At 38.9% G+C, this 14,380-nt stretch overlaps 1 long non-coding RNA gene across 2 annotated transcripts in view; it reads left to right on the top strand.

Moving 5' to 3' along the window:
• Window positions 1-7,745, top strand: part of LOC136294561 (uncharacterized) — a 39,487-nt gene extending 31,742 nt beyond the window's left edge. The window contains exons 2-3 of one of the 2 annotated variants that reach the window (XR_010722450.1): window positions 6,613-6,747; window positions 7,336-7,745. This is a non-coding gene — a long non-coding RNA (uncharacterized lncRNA). Of the gene's footprint in view, window positions 1-4,088; window positions 6,748-7,335 lie in introns of those variants that run through there. The other variant, XR_010722449.1, reaches the window with a different exon arrangement.
• The last annotated feature ends 6,635 nt before the right edge of the window (window positions 7,746-14,380 follow it).

Genomic DNA, 14,380 nt, shown 5'->3' on the forward strand with positions numbered 1-14,380 from the left:
AAACCAGGGATTCAAATGAGACTTTCTTCTTGCCAGCACCACAGAGTGCTCCATCCACTGGTGACCAGCTACAAGCCAACAGCAAATTACTGTCACTTACGTAAATCTGTTCCCAACACAGGTTCCCAGGTGAGAGTAAGGGAGGTGAACTCTGAGCCCATGCAAAACCAAAGCCTTGTGTCCACATTCACTAACATTGCAAATTCTACAAAAAAAGGGTATAATGCTGAAATGTGGGTGCATGGGGGGTGAAACAACTATCCAGTTAGCACTGGACCACTCATTTCCAGCTTTGGGGGAATGGTATGGTAAACTCCAGAAATGCAAGAGGAATGTAAGGTGAGTTTTTACATCCACACAGAAGCCAGAAGAGAAAAGCAGGGTAAGTACTTCTGGAAAGTGCCATGCTGTATTTACTGATCATAGCAGATCAGAGCTATGGTTTTATGTCAGAACTTAGAATTCAACATGTCCGGCAGACTCCTGCTGATGTATGGTTGTGATAACACTGACGTGGGCAGGAGACAGCTGCCAGTGAGTCACTGCACCACTTCCTGCAGGAGCTGGCTGTCTACACTAGGCATCCCATTGCACTGCTGATCGAGTGTGGCTTGCAAAAATCACACATCTAGTCTAGCTTGTACAGTCTACAAATACGCCATGTTTGTACCATGCAGGTAAAATGCTCAGGGTGAAACCAATGTGGGCTAACTTGAATTGTATAAATAACTGCAAATCATTACTTCAAATGAGAGCATAATGTCTGGAACCACAGGCAGGAAAATACATTTACAGACTATCAAATTATCTTGGGATAATAGTGTAATGCTTTTCATGGCTGTACTTTGTGTTCTTATAGCTGAGCAAAGAATACTACAGCTGGAGAAGGCTCAGAATTTCAAAGAGAAGAGATTTCATAAGTAGAGTGCTTCCACAGAAGAGACTGCATTTTCTGTATTATTTTAGGGGAACATTCAAAAAAAACCCCAGAAAACAAAAAAAAGTTATTTTTTATGACTCGGAACCTACACAGAATAACATCTGATGATAAACAAAACCTTTAGATAATTTGTCTATTTTATAATATAACCTGAAAAGTGCTTCCTTGTTCATATGAGGTTACTTATGTCTGTGATTGCAACAAAATGCTTTTGATCAAATGTGTTTTCAGAACTGGCACAACCAAATCAAGTAACTAAGCTGCTGTAGCAGTTTGCATGCACAAGTGCTGTTTGAGTATAGAATTTTTGAGCACATTTTTAGAGAAAACAGAGTGCCCTTTGAAATCTTGGAACTAAAGCTGTATAAATGCCCTAATGCTGTTTATGATGTCTGTAGATGTATATGACACGCAAAGTGCTTTTAGGATGCTCCAAAGTATATCAAAGAGCATTAACTTCAGCACAGCTGGGAATGTCCCCAGATTCACTTATGAATGCATGTTTCTTATACCCTCTATATTAACTATAGCTACATACAAGACCACACTTAATACAGCCTTGCTCACTGAGAATAATCCACAGAGTAAGCCTATTAGGTAAGGTTTAGCATCTACATTTTTTCTGCTGACATCTGCTTGCCTGACATATACAATATGCCTGGATGTCACAGTTTACATCCTATTTTCATTGGATGATAATGAAACTTATTATAACTATCAGTGTTTTCATCTCCTTCTCTGTCTCTCCAAGAAATATTTCTGCTTGTCTCTGGTGTGATCCTTAGCCAGGTCCTTTATTAAAGGATAGCGCATGCAAGGCTTGAAGGCAACTGTACAATTTATCATTGTGCAAAATGTGGGCAGAAAGTGCTACTTACAAGACAGTAAGGAAGTAAAAAGTGATATAGCAACTTCCTAACCTGAATTTTCTGTACTTCCTTTTCTCTCACAAAGGTCTGGCATATCACTATTTTAGCATCAATAAGTCAGTAGTTGCTTTCTGGAGACTTATGTTTCTGTTGAAGTCTTATGAAACTGAACTGTAGGCACCTCAGTAATTTTAGAACAGCTTAGTCTGAGAGGTAAATTAAAATTAGGGAAAATTAGACCATTTCTAATGAGATGGTTATTACACTGAATAATGATGATTATTGCTTCTGCTTAATAAAACTGTCAGCCAGTGCAAAATATATATTAAGGGAAATTACATTGCATTATATTTCTATCAACTCAGAAATTCGATGTGTTGCTTTCCCCAAAACCATGGAAATAATGAAATGTTAGACAGGGCTTCCTTTTCCAAATAGGATCAAACACGGAGCTTTCAGAAACAGCCCTTTAAAGCCCTGATTTAAAGCCCATCAAATCTGATGTTGTGAAGATTTCTGCTGACTTCCGTGCCACGTAGATCAGGACTTCACTAAAATGAGCAGTGTTTCCCCTGTTGTCTCTACTAAATACCTAGACAACACCACAAAGTGAATGCACACTGAGCTCAATTCTTGCTGGCACACCTGCTTTTCCATTCTGATTTACCTGGCAAACTGGGAGATGGACTCCATAGGGTGAGACACACTGTTATTCCCAAGGTGAAAACAAAGAGGAATATTACCTATTTTCTATATATTATCTATCTAAAAATTAAATCCTGCTGTAGAAACCTTGGTGCTGAAGTCCCAGACACTTAAAGGTGAGGCACCTCCCCAGGAGCCTGTCCAGAGATAAGAATGACCAGGAAATTCGAGTGCTCAGCATTTTTTTGTTTAAAAGTAGGCACAATATCAAACCCTGCCTTCAGCAAGAGCTGCTGTCCTGAGGACTGAGAGCTGGGGTGGCTCTCTCCTCTGTTCTGGGTGTCTATATGACACTAAACTGCCAAATGGGAAAAAAGAAGGGAGCTGGGAAGTGGAGAGTGCATTCCTACTACCACCCCTTCTCTGTGTAGGGTTCAATCTAAAAGGATATGTTTTTGTGGAATAATTTTATATAAACTAAGCCACATTTTTCTTACAGAAAGGTGTTTATTGCAGCTGCAGTAGCAATAAACTTTACAGATTCTGAGAGGGATTAAATATGCAGCAAAGACTGCATGACTCAATACACGCCTATGCCAACTGGTCCAGTGAACCACAGGGCACAGAGGTGAGCAAGTCTTTCTGTGGTGCATGTTAAAACCTGGAGAAACAGATTTATCATATAATTTTATTTTTTTGAGAGCACTATTCCTCATACAAAGAGTAATTTATTATCTTAAACGAGGATGGTAACATGATTAATAAGTCACAGCACGTGTGTTTCTCAGGTTTTCATCATGCTTTGAAACTTTTACTAATCAACAAGATTTCTCCTTTTATAAAGCCCATTTTGTAGAGTTCCATAAAACAGGTTCAACAGTCACAATTTCATTAGCATTATATTGTTGCCATGGTAATGTGGTACCTATTCGATTGATGGGCTTTTCATCCTGGGCTTATAGAATTGCTCTTCCTGTCAAAAATACATCTATATGGGAAGAGCAAACAGACTTTACCACTGCAGTACGAGCACAAAATACCACGGACTGATTTTGCTAGGAATGTAATGTTACTGGCAGCAGACCCAGAAATCATCAGAGACATGGTAGAAGTTGCTAAGTACTATACATGGCAAAGTCACACTTCAAAATTAGGAAAGTTACTCACAATTGTTTGCTGCAGTATCTGAATGTGTTAGTGCAAAAGCACTTGGCTCTACTGTGATCATTCTCTGAGATCATGTTAGGAGGGCACAGTGCAACTGGGAATATTGGAGGAAACAAAAGCAGTAACACACTAAAGAATAAAATGTGAGCTGAAGATGTGTTGGACCGTCTCCTGTTCACATGTTCTGCGGCATATTCTGGACTAATTGCTGCCAAATGCAACACCTTGTTTCTCTGGTCTGTAAAACTGGGATAATGCCCCCTCTGCCCCTGTGCAGAGTACCTGGTGTATACCAAATAGTGAGTGATGGCTGGTACTCTAAACACTGTCATTCAGTAAAGCAGAAACGGTTTTAACAGCTCCGGGAAAATGCACTGCACAGATCTACAATTTGAGAAATGTCACTGGGAGGATCTGGACTCACCCAGGGGAAGGCAGAAGAGATGACAGACTGAGCAGGTAACAGTACATATGAACTTATGGAGGAAGGGTACTCACATCATTAAAAAATCAAGACAGTTTGTAGTTTCCAAACAATAAATATTGTAGGCTACAGGAGAAGTATCTGCAGCAATCTGAGCAAAGAATGCAATATAAGCAACAATACAATATAAGGCAACAGCAGGGTGGCTTCTCTATAATACGTTAAAACACTTTCTTGTGTATTTGCACTGTTTTTTTCTGATTGTTTCCTATTTAGATAGGAAAAATCTTTTACCATCCTGACACATAATGTTCAGTCTATCATTTCTTAGCTTAATCATGTTGTGTCCTTTGCAGCAGCAAGAGTAAATTACAGACAGGATAGTATTCAGTATAATCAAAGATGTGTTCCACTTTATATGATAAGTTTTGTCTGATTTACAAAAGCAGTATCTTGTTCAGTTGAGTGAGGAAAGACAGACTTTAACTTGCAGATAAAAAAAAAACTCAGAGAAGAGGCTTCTCCTCCATTAGGAACCTATTGTTCACACACAAAAAGATAACTGCTGTTACCGCTATTATCTATTTATTTACTTTTACCATGATACTGCCACAGGACCCAACTGAGACCGGGACCTACTTGGCTAAGCACAGCAAAACCACACAGAGTGCTGCAGTCTCTTCAGACAATTTATAAGCCACAAGAGGGGCCAGAGAGGAAAGAAAGAGAGAAGGAGAAACAGCTTAAGTAACTAACTCTCTAGGTCAGAGAAGAAGTCAGTGGCAGAAACTGCACAGGTATCCAGTCCCTGTACCCTCCACTGGGATGCCTGTCCTGGTAGAGGAAGGATATATTTGGAGATATCCTCCACCAGATTCCGAGGATTCATGCTCTAACTCATACACAGAGCCATGTTTTACCCTCTAATTTCAATGGCTGCATCTGTGTTGCTGAGCAGGGCCAGTGTGAGGCAAACTTGAAGTCAGGTGTGAAGCCCACCCCTATTACCTATTAAAACACCTTCAGGCTGGCTCCAGGGCAACCCTGTTAATCCTCTCAGGAGGAAAGGCTCAGGAATACCCCATGTTTTTCTAAGCATGTTCAAGGGCACCAGGGTCAGAATACCTGCCAGAGAAATATTAATGGGTTTCAACACCACAACTGAAGCAATAGGGATTGGGCTTTCTTCCTTTGGAGTAGGGACTTCCAAATCCAAGCCTGAAGAGATGGATGGAGGAGGGAAAAGAGAGGAGATTTTGGTCACAAGAGTAAGAAGTCGGTTTACATCAGAATTTGAAAGCTTTGATCAGGAAGCAATATGATGTCTTAGATTAAGAAAGCATTGGCCTGGAGTTTTTCTTGCTTTCTCCTCTCTCTGTCTCTCAAAAATCTATATACAGTAAACCCGTTAGACTCTTAGTGTAAGAGACATTCATCTTCTGGTTGGTAAATACTTCCTTGTGCTGTGTGGTGCCTGCTGACTTTACTGCTGTTGCAGCCTTTTAAAATGCTTCCAGGAAATCTCGTTCTATTTTAACTTTAATTTTTTTTTTTTATTAAGGAATCCAAAGAGAGTTTATAATAGTCCCAATTTAACTTTTTAATAAAAACTGCAAATAATAGGCTAGCATGGATTTCATCTCATATACATATCTGATAAAAATTCTGATCTGTTGTAAAATTTGTTAGCCGGGAGTCTGTTGTCATCATATTAATGAATATAAAAGCTGGCAGCTTCAAAATGGCAATATTACAGTAAGCCTATTTTTTTTAATAATGGTTTTGCATTGTGCATTCAGTATTGATGAAGATTAAGATTTAGCATGCAGAAGTAATATCCATTATGATGGGATTGTCCACAGTGAATTGAGTAGGACATTTGCTTAATTAAAAGTATTTATCTTAGATGATTTAAGAAGTATGTCCTACTACTGAACTGATGATATAAATTAGTTTCTTATAATCAGTTCACCACTGATGACTCCTTATACTAAATAGAAGAAGAAAAAGGTAAGAGAAGAGTCAGAGGAAAATAATTAGATTCCACTGCCTGAGAATTTAAAATAACTTTAGAAATTATTAACTAACACTATGCCATGAGCAGGAAATATACATAATCATACCTCTAATGCAGAGATCTAATGGAGCCCTTAAAGACCACACTTCAAGCAGAAAGTTTGGAGATGAAAACATGAACACATCCCAGATTCTCACTCCTACCCACTGTACCTGTGCCTCAGAGGCACTGGCATTTGGAAGGCAGAGCTCGGGGATAAGAGGTGGCACAGAGCCCATGGTGGGTGAAGCCCTGTGACATGGTGTGGGTGTCCTGCAGGGGCTCAGCAGGGCAGGAGGCTGGGAGCTGAACTGCTGGGGCTGGCAAGTAGGGGCAGAATGGAGAGCAAGGCCAGAATGCCAGGGAGGGCAGGAACCGGTGTGATCTGCTCCTCAGGGGGGCTATAAGTGTGTTGATAAAGACATACTGGGTGGTTTAATCTCTTACACAAATATACTTTTAAGGGAGAACCCCAATGGGTGGAATGTTTCAACCTCTCTCAATTTTACAGCCCTACAGACCAAGTTTCCTGGACTAGTCCTCCTTCCTTCCTTCCTTCCTCACCAAATGACTCATGGAAAGCTGCTGATCTTCAGTCTGTGGAGACAACCTAACATCAGCAACTTTCTGGGAGTTCTGCTACAAGGTACGGCCACATCTCATTCCTTCCAACCATCCCATCAGCTCAGGTGTGCTACTGACATGAAAAGCTTGTGACTCCCACTGCAGAGACCTACTTGTCTGCTTCCTGGAAACCCTGCAAAGCTGTCCCGAGAAAACTGGGCTTCATCAGCCAGACACACAAATCACTCACTAAATAGTTTTGGCTGAGGTTGTTGGACAAAATCTTTTCATAGATAGAGCCAAGAGGACAGGCAAGAAGTATTCAGCTTCTTCATGCCACAAGTTGTTTTTTCATTATTTCTTCTTTTCTCCTTTTTACACTAGAGGCATTTTTTTCTTTCTACATAGGCTAATAGGAAGAAATGCTGTGGCTTAGTCCAGTCATTTAATTTATTTGTTTTCATTCTCAGCATTCAAATAGCAAGTGACATTTATTGATATATGCTACGCTTCTGAAACACTAGAAAAAATATCTGACCTATTCTCTGCTAATGCCTAGATGACTTTTTAGGAACAGGAACCACTCTGGGAAGGGCATGTGCAGAATGGGAGCTGTCAGTGGAGTGCATGGTCACGAATCTGGTTTTGATCTGTCCCTGTCTTTTTCCAGGTGAACCTCGGACTCTGCCTACGCTCTGTGCTTCCAGATGACAGCCCCATGGTGGCAGATGGAGGGATATCCCAGGCACTGCACTGGGTGTTTGCTGCTCCCAGAGCTGCCACACACCATGGGACTCCCAGCTGCTGGATGCCTGACCCAGCTCGACTGCTGCTGGAGATGTGTTGGGGCTGGCTCAGCCCTGCTTGCTGCTGCCTGCCTTATTCTTCTGAGTTATGCCCCATACCACTCCGGTCCTGTTGTGCAAGTGCCTCCGGGCTGTATTGAGTTTTCAATTATCACAATATACAGTGCAGATGCTATGCAAAACAGCCAGTGTGGCTGAGCATGCTGAACTCAGTAGAAACACAGTTAAATAAAAGTGCTACTATAATACCAGGAGGCTGATTGGAACCACATGACACCGGTGTCATACCCTGTGGCTTTTATGTTGGTAGATGTAGATTTCAGCCATTAGAGTCTAGCTATCCAACAGATAACAATGAGAGGAAATGGATCTGGGTTGCTTCAGTTGTGAGTAACTGATACACATTTGCCAATAAATGCAGAATCTGGTAAACTGCAGAAGAAAAAAAAAAAATCATTTGAGATACTTAAAAATATATCCAGGCATTTACTATGAGGTAGCATCTAACTGTGTGCAACTTAAACTCCCTGAACACAAAATACACTTATAATGGTACATCAAGAGAGCTCTGACTTCAGAGAACCAGTGTGTGGTTACTTGTCTACTCCAAATTCAGGGAAGGAACTAAACAGCAAGTGTAGGTCTCAACTTCTCTATTTGTACATGCAGTAACAAGCTCCCAGATGATAATGATATTGTGATATCTATGTGGGGGTAAAAGACAGTGACAGAAGAGGAAGAAATAAGCAATAAATACAATAATGACAAATTTTCTTGTTATTAACTTCTAGAAAAGCTCAACAGCTGAAATTTTAAAATTTTTATGTAGACAAATGTAAAGAGAACAACACATTAAGTGTGTTTCTTCCAAAGGAAAATAAAATAGGCATACAGAGAAAATTATTATATTTAGTACTCTCAGGGTAAATTCCATTTAAGGACTCGGAAATAATTTGAAAATATTAATGATTTAGCCTCACAGCTAGATTTCGGGTAGATAATAATCATAATAATTACTATAAATAAATAGTATTATTATCATTCTTACTCAGAATGGAATATTGATGCATAGAGAATTCTGTATTTGTCCGAAGTCTGTGTTTTACTACTGTAACCATCCTTCTCAAGAGCTATTTTATATTAGGATTATCTGACGCTGTTGTACACCACAATGACCCGGACTCTGAGTTCAGAAGGCTGAAAATGACTCCTTTATTTTTGGGGATGTGTCTCCCTTATATATTATTCTACACAGACCAATTTGATCGGTGGAACAAAGACAAACCTCTTCAATCACATTGGTCAGGCCAGAGGGACATCAAGAAGTCCCTCCTAGGAAAAGAATGTAAACATAGGTACAGTTACAAAAACACTTCTCTTGTTTACAGAAAATTCCCCGGGAAAAGAATTTCAGAAAACCAAAACATCTCAGGCACAAAACCAGGGCTACAATTATTTTCCAAATACATTTTGATACAATATTCAGTTTATAAGTTCTAAAAACCAACCAAGCAAGCTTCCTTGTGAAGCAGTGCCAGTGAACATCTCCATTTGCATGTGAATTCTCAAGCAGCAGCAATCCTACTTAAAAAAAAAAAAAAAAAAAAAAGAGAGAGAGAGAGAGAGAGAGAGAGAAAAGGAATCATGAAAATCAGTACAAAATCTGTCAAGGCCCCATCTGTGACTGGGTATCAGAATATCAGTAAGAAGCTCTGAGGAACAAAGTTCATTCCAAGTCTAACACATAGTGCTTTTTGGTCGATGAAATTAATTCAAGCAGGGAGAAATGAGAGCGCATACCACGAAAAACTCTGCTCCTCCACTGAGGATCAAGGGGAAGAAGCATCACTGTGCGTGGTCTTGATTTTGATGCACACAGCCATGCTTAAACACTAAAATAACCAGCGTGCTCATGTCTTGTTTTGATAGCCAGGTATGCCTGCTGCTTCTCTGAGGAGTGCCAGGGAATGAGGGAATGAGGGACCTCTGGTCCTGACAAGATGAGGACACAGATTACATATGATGCAAAAAGCAAGATATACAGCCAGCTACCTGCAGTAGTATGGAAACAAAATTATAGTCTCCACCCTGGCCTTGAAAATCCCTCTACAAACATGTTTATTTCCTTCTGAATGGGAATATATAAAGCCTGGGGACACATACTTGTAGACTATTTTTATATCTCCTCTTCAGGATCTGAATCTTGCATATTAATGAACTACAGGAAACAGGAAAACCAAACATTAACACCATTCTAATGCAGCATACTATTTTTCTTTCCCTTTTTTTAACTGTTAGAGTATGCAAATGTTCAGTTAACTGGTCCTCATGTTTTCTCTTTATTGAATTGCTTTCACTATGGCAAATAAATATTCATAAGGAAATGTGGACAATAAATCATTTCAAATAGTTCAAAGCCATTTTCTTTCTAGACTGCATATATTTTCAGCTGTAACTCGCCGTTAATATTTCATTCAAAAGACAGACTTGTAAAAGGACAATAGAGATAATGTGTCAAGTAGTAATTAAAACAGGGAGTAATGATTAAAACCATTTTGATCTACATTGTGCTCTGCCAGATTCATAATCTCCTGTGTTTGTTAGGATGACTTTCTACTCGCTTTATACAGAAACTCAAAATAAACTTCTGTTTGAAGACACTGCAGAAAACAAAAGATTTCAACCCCAAGCTAGTGGGGTCCAGAACCCTTTCCAGTCCTGGAGTTTAGGTTTATCTTCTGTTCTATCCCAGCAAGATAAACTCAGGCAGGCACTGTCTTTCCTGCCAATGTTGTGACTTCTGCGAGAAGCAGATCCAGATACAGAGCAAAGACAAGGAAGGGCCATCCCAGTGTGTACGGGTAAATGTAACCTGTCTCATCATTTAGATTTAAGATAAGAGCTTCAAAAGAAATTAAATTTAAAGATCTGGTTAACTTAGGCATTTAGGGATCTTGGTTCAAATCCAAGTAATAATTATATCCCTTGTCTCATTGTATGTTTTGGCTGTTAATACACATATTTGGCCCAAACTCATTATCTTTCCTGATATGTTGCTGACTTTAGGCCCTGATTCAACAGAGCACTTACATACAGACTTAAGTAAATTGATTTAGGAAAGCATTCCTCTTTGTGTTTAATCTTGGGCAGACATTCAACTTTCAAATCAATGGGACTTATGAACAGCCCTGACCTTTGGGTCTAAATATTTGCCAAATCAGTGCACTGATAGAAATATATTGGAAAAGATACATGTCTATATCAGAATTTTAGTCTCTAGTTTCATGGGTAAATACCCATAGATAACACATTCTTCTGCTCAAGTAATCCATTTTATAGAATTTATCAGAAAGCCTTAAGTCACATTTTCTGCTTGTGCCAAAAATACCAGATGAACAGTGTCATTCCTTGATAGTGTATCTGTAATATTCTTCAAATAAATAAATAAAAGACAGGAAAAGTGTTGGCACAAAAGGGCGTTCATAATTATCCACCAACACCTTCTCAATTGCCCAGCATGAGGCAATCCTTTGGAGAGCAGGAAGACGGAAGGTGAGGCAGAGAGGTTCTGCTATCCCACAGACCTGAAGACAATTGCATATGAAATACCACAGGAAACTCCTCCCTAAAACCAGCATTTATAAGGGCCATTTATATACACAGGAATTTTGAGTGATCACTTATTTTTATTGCACAATGAGGGCAGGCAGGGTAAAACCATGGATGTTTCTGGTACCACCGTGTAGAGGTTATACAAGTGCACCTATAGCCAAATCTATGCGATTAAAAGAAGCAGATGGTAAAATAATTGATGCTATGATTCTACGAAATAAAATGATCTTCTTGCTGTTCTTAAAAAAACATTTCACACTTTAGTTTTCATTATTATGTTATTAATTAGGCAAATAGAGGCTCTCAAAAGTTGTTTATAGAGTGGAAACAGACATAAAAGGGGAAGTAGATTACAACAGGTCCCATCATATCATGTAATTTGAAGAGTGATGAGTACAAAGACCATAAGAAGACGCAGGAAGAATCAATGGGTGCTACATCTCTGTACAACCATAGAGCAATACTATGATCCACATTATCCCACTGGGTTCTGTGGGCAGAGTTTGGGAATAAAGCACGAAAAGCAGGTGTTCAGCAGCGTTCACCTGGCTCACAAAATCACATGGATCTCTACTAATGCTGCCTACATTCACTTTGGAGGTGGTGAGTCAGGAGTATGGAGCTGCTGTCTCGTACACTCACTGCACACAAGCTCTGGGGCAAGGCCCCTTCGAGCAAGGGGCAGACTGTAAGGGGAAAGCACAGGGGTCTCATCCTCCTCTATGACTCTCTTATTACCCCCCCCCCAAAAAAAAAAAAAAAAAAAAAAAAGCTCAATCTCCTTTTTCCATCTACTGCACCCCAGGGGTGAGGGAGATTACGACAAATACAAAACAGTCACTCCCTCTGATAGGCATTTCCATATTTAGTCATGAATTGGAGCTAAATTTGCTAATTTAAGTTACCTGCTCTCAATGAAATCAATTACTGCCTAGCAGGCACAGGAAAGCTTGTGAAGCTCAAGGTGAGCAGGAACAGGTCCTTGGTAGATGAAAGGCTTTTTCCAGTGTGAGGAGAGGATCTCTTCAGTCAGCTCTTTAGTTTCTGCTGAAGTCTTACTGCTTTAGAGAACTTCATTCTAGAGGTTTTACAGCTGACCTGTAATGTTTGGGATTTCACTTTTTATCGTCTTTCCTGATACCTTTGCTTAGAGTGTAGTAATGGTTTTTCTATGCTGTGTATAACATTCAGGTCATAGAAAAAATACTCCCCCCTCACTTTACTAGTATTTAAACTGTTAAATCTTTTGAGGAACTAGAAAAAGTCACCAGCTCTGCTATCTAACATTATCCTTTTATGCTTATTCCTGTTGTCACAGTTTTTCTCTTCTTTAACTGATAACAATTACGATTTGTATCTGAAAGTCACTCTGATGAATCTGCATTTTGACTTCATTTTTTTTTCTTTTTTGGCCTTGCCTTCTGATGTTGTGTCAAGTTCTGAAATATAATTGATTTGCACTGAGTTTTTCAGAGACAGGCAGACTTCTGAACTGCTTAGCTTTACATCCTAAGCAGTTTAAATTTTTCATTACCCTTTTTACTAAAGAAAAGACTAGTTTACTCTTTTTTGAATGTGTCAAGGAACATGTCAAGGCATGCTAATCATAAGGAAGAAAGTCCTGCAGATGCTCAAATTCCTGTACTTTTAGCAGCAGTTTAGCACATACTATTGTAGTTCCCTATGAAACAGAAAAAAATTAATCACAGGTTACACTGTATGAGCTTCAGGCCCTCATGTAGCAGTCAAGCTAGCAGGAGATGAAATGTAACACAGATTAGAGTAACTTGATAGGAAAGAAATACTTCTTAATGCTCACCCATAGAAGTGGGGGAAGAAGAAACATTTCCCACTATGAGCATATTTCGATTTTTTCCATGTTTACCTGGAAACTGTGAAACCACCTGAAATGAGAGGTGTAAAGAACCCTTTTGTGTCTTGCATTGTGCTTGAATAATTTAATTATGTTCAAAGCATCTTTATCAGAAGGATGCTTGGTTACGAGTTTTGGTTTTCTTTCTTTTCTTTTTCTTCTTTTTCTTTTTCTTTTTCTTTTTCTTTTTCTTTTTCTTTTTCTTTTTCTTTTTCTTTTTCTTTTTCTTTTTCTTTTTCTTTTTCTTTTTCTTTTTCTTTTTCTCTTTTTTTTTTTTAATTTTCCAGTCCTCTGGCTTTTCTCCAAGCAGAAGAATAATTCTTATAGCAGATGTGATCCATCCCTTAAGATTCAGGATCAATCAGACAGAAGGTGATTGTTCTCCTTAACATCCTAAGATTTACTTTGGTTTAAAAGTCAGCTTTGTGTCCTGCAGACCCATTATTTACTAAAATTAATATTGCAAAAAGCAGCCATACTCGAATATTAACAAAACTAGCTTGAATTTCTACTCAAAGATAAACAGTTCATCACAGAAGAGTAAGAAAACAAAAGGCTTCTGATGCTATGACAGAGTTCAAAGCAAAAGTTCCACGTGGAACATGGGCAAGTGAGTGAAGAGAATGAAGAACAGGTAGTAGAAAGGAGAGAAGGGAAGGGGATAAAAAAACATGGGAAAGGTATATTAAAGGCAAAAGCTTACACTAAAGAAGCACATGCAGTCCCAGGAGTGTGCTTGGGGCACTTCAAAAAAGTTATAAATAAAAAAACCCTGACTCTACTGTGATGTGTATATTGATGACAGAAGTGGTATCTGTATTGCAGAAATTTCAGATGCTCGTTTACTCAAGTAGGAACTGAGGTGTTATGTATTAAAGCTTGGCTCAAATAGACTCATACTTTGAGTACTTTTCTCTTCTCTTTGTATGTGTTATGGTAGAATAGCAACCATAGATTTAGCTGGCAACCTATGGGCTGCTGTGGTGTAGTAAAACAGCCCTAAGAGAGTTGAGAATCTGGACCTAGATGTTCCATTAAAATGGGACATGAAAGGTCTGGTTTACCTTTTAAGTTGGCAATAGTTAATTGAGAAAGACTTTAATCAATACTACATGTGATTTAAACCTGACACAACCAAGTAGCCTGTCTCTGAGAAACTTTCCAACAGGGTTTTGCAATCTCCCTAGGACTCAATGGTATTTTGATGAATAATATTTCTAGCAGGCTAATTTTCTTGCTAATTATCATCAAACACCTAGACAGACATTCTGCTGTAGTAGATATGCTTTGAAAAAAACTAAATTCCCTTCAATCATGGGCAAAAGGAAATTACAAATTCATATATAAAGTGATATAAAGATTTTTAAATCTTAAAGTAGTGTTTCATTACAATATCTTGGTGCTAAAAGATACAACATCTTATA

Source organism: Chamaea fasciata, unplaced genomic scaffold, assembly GCF_029207755.1.
Source record: "Chamaea fasciata isolate MVZ Bird 193981 ecotype frontalis unplaced genomic scaffold, bChaFas1.0.hap1 SCAF_10, whole genome shotgun sequence".
In the NCBI taxonomy this organism is placed as follows: Eukaryota; Metazoa; Chordata; class Aves; order Passeriformes; family Sylviidae; genus Chamaea; species Chamaea fasciata.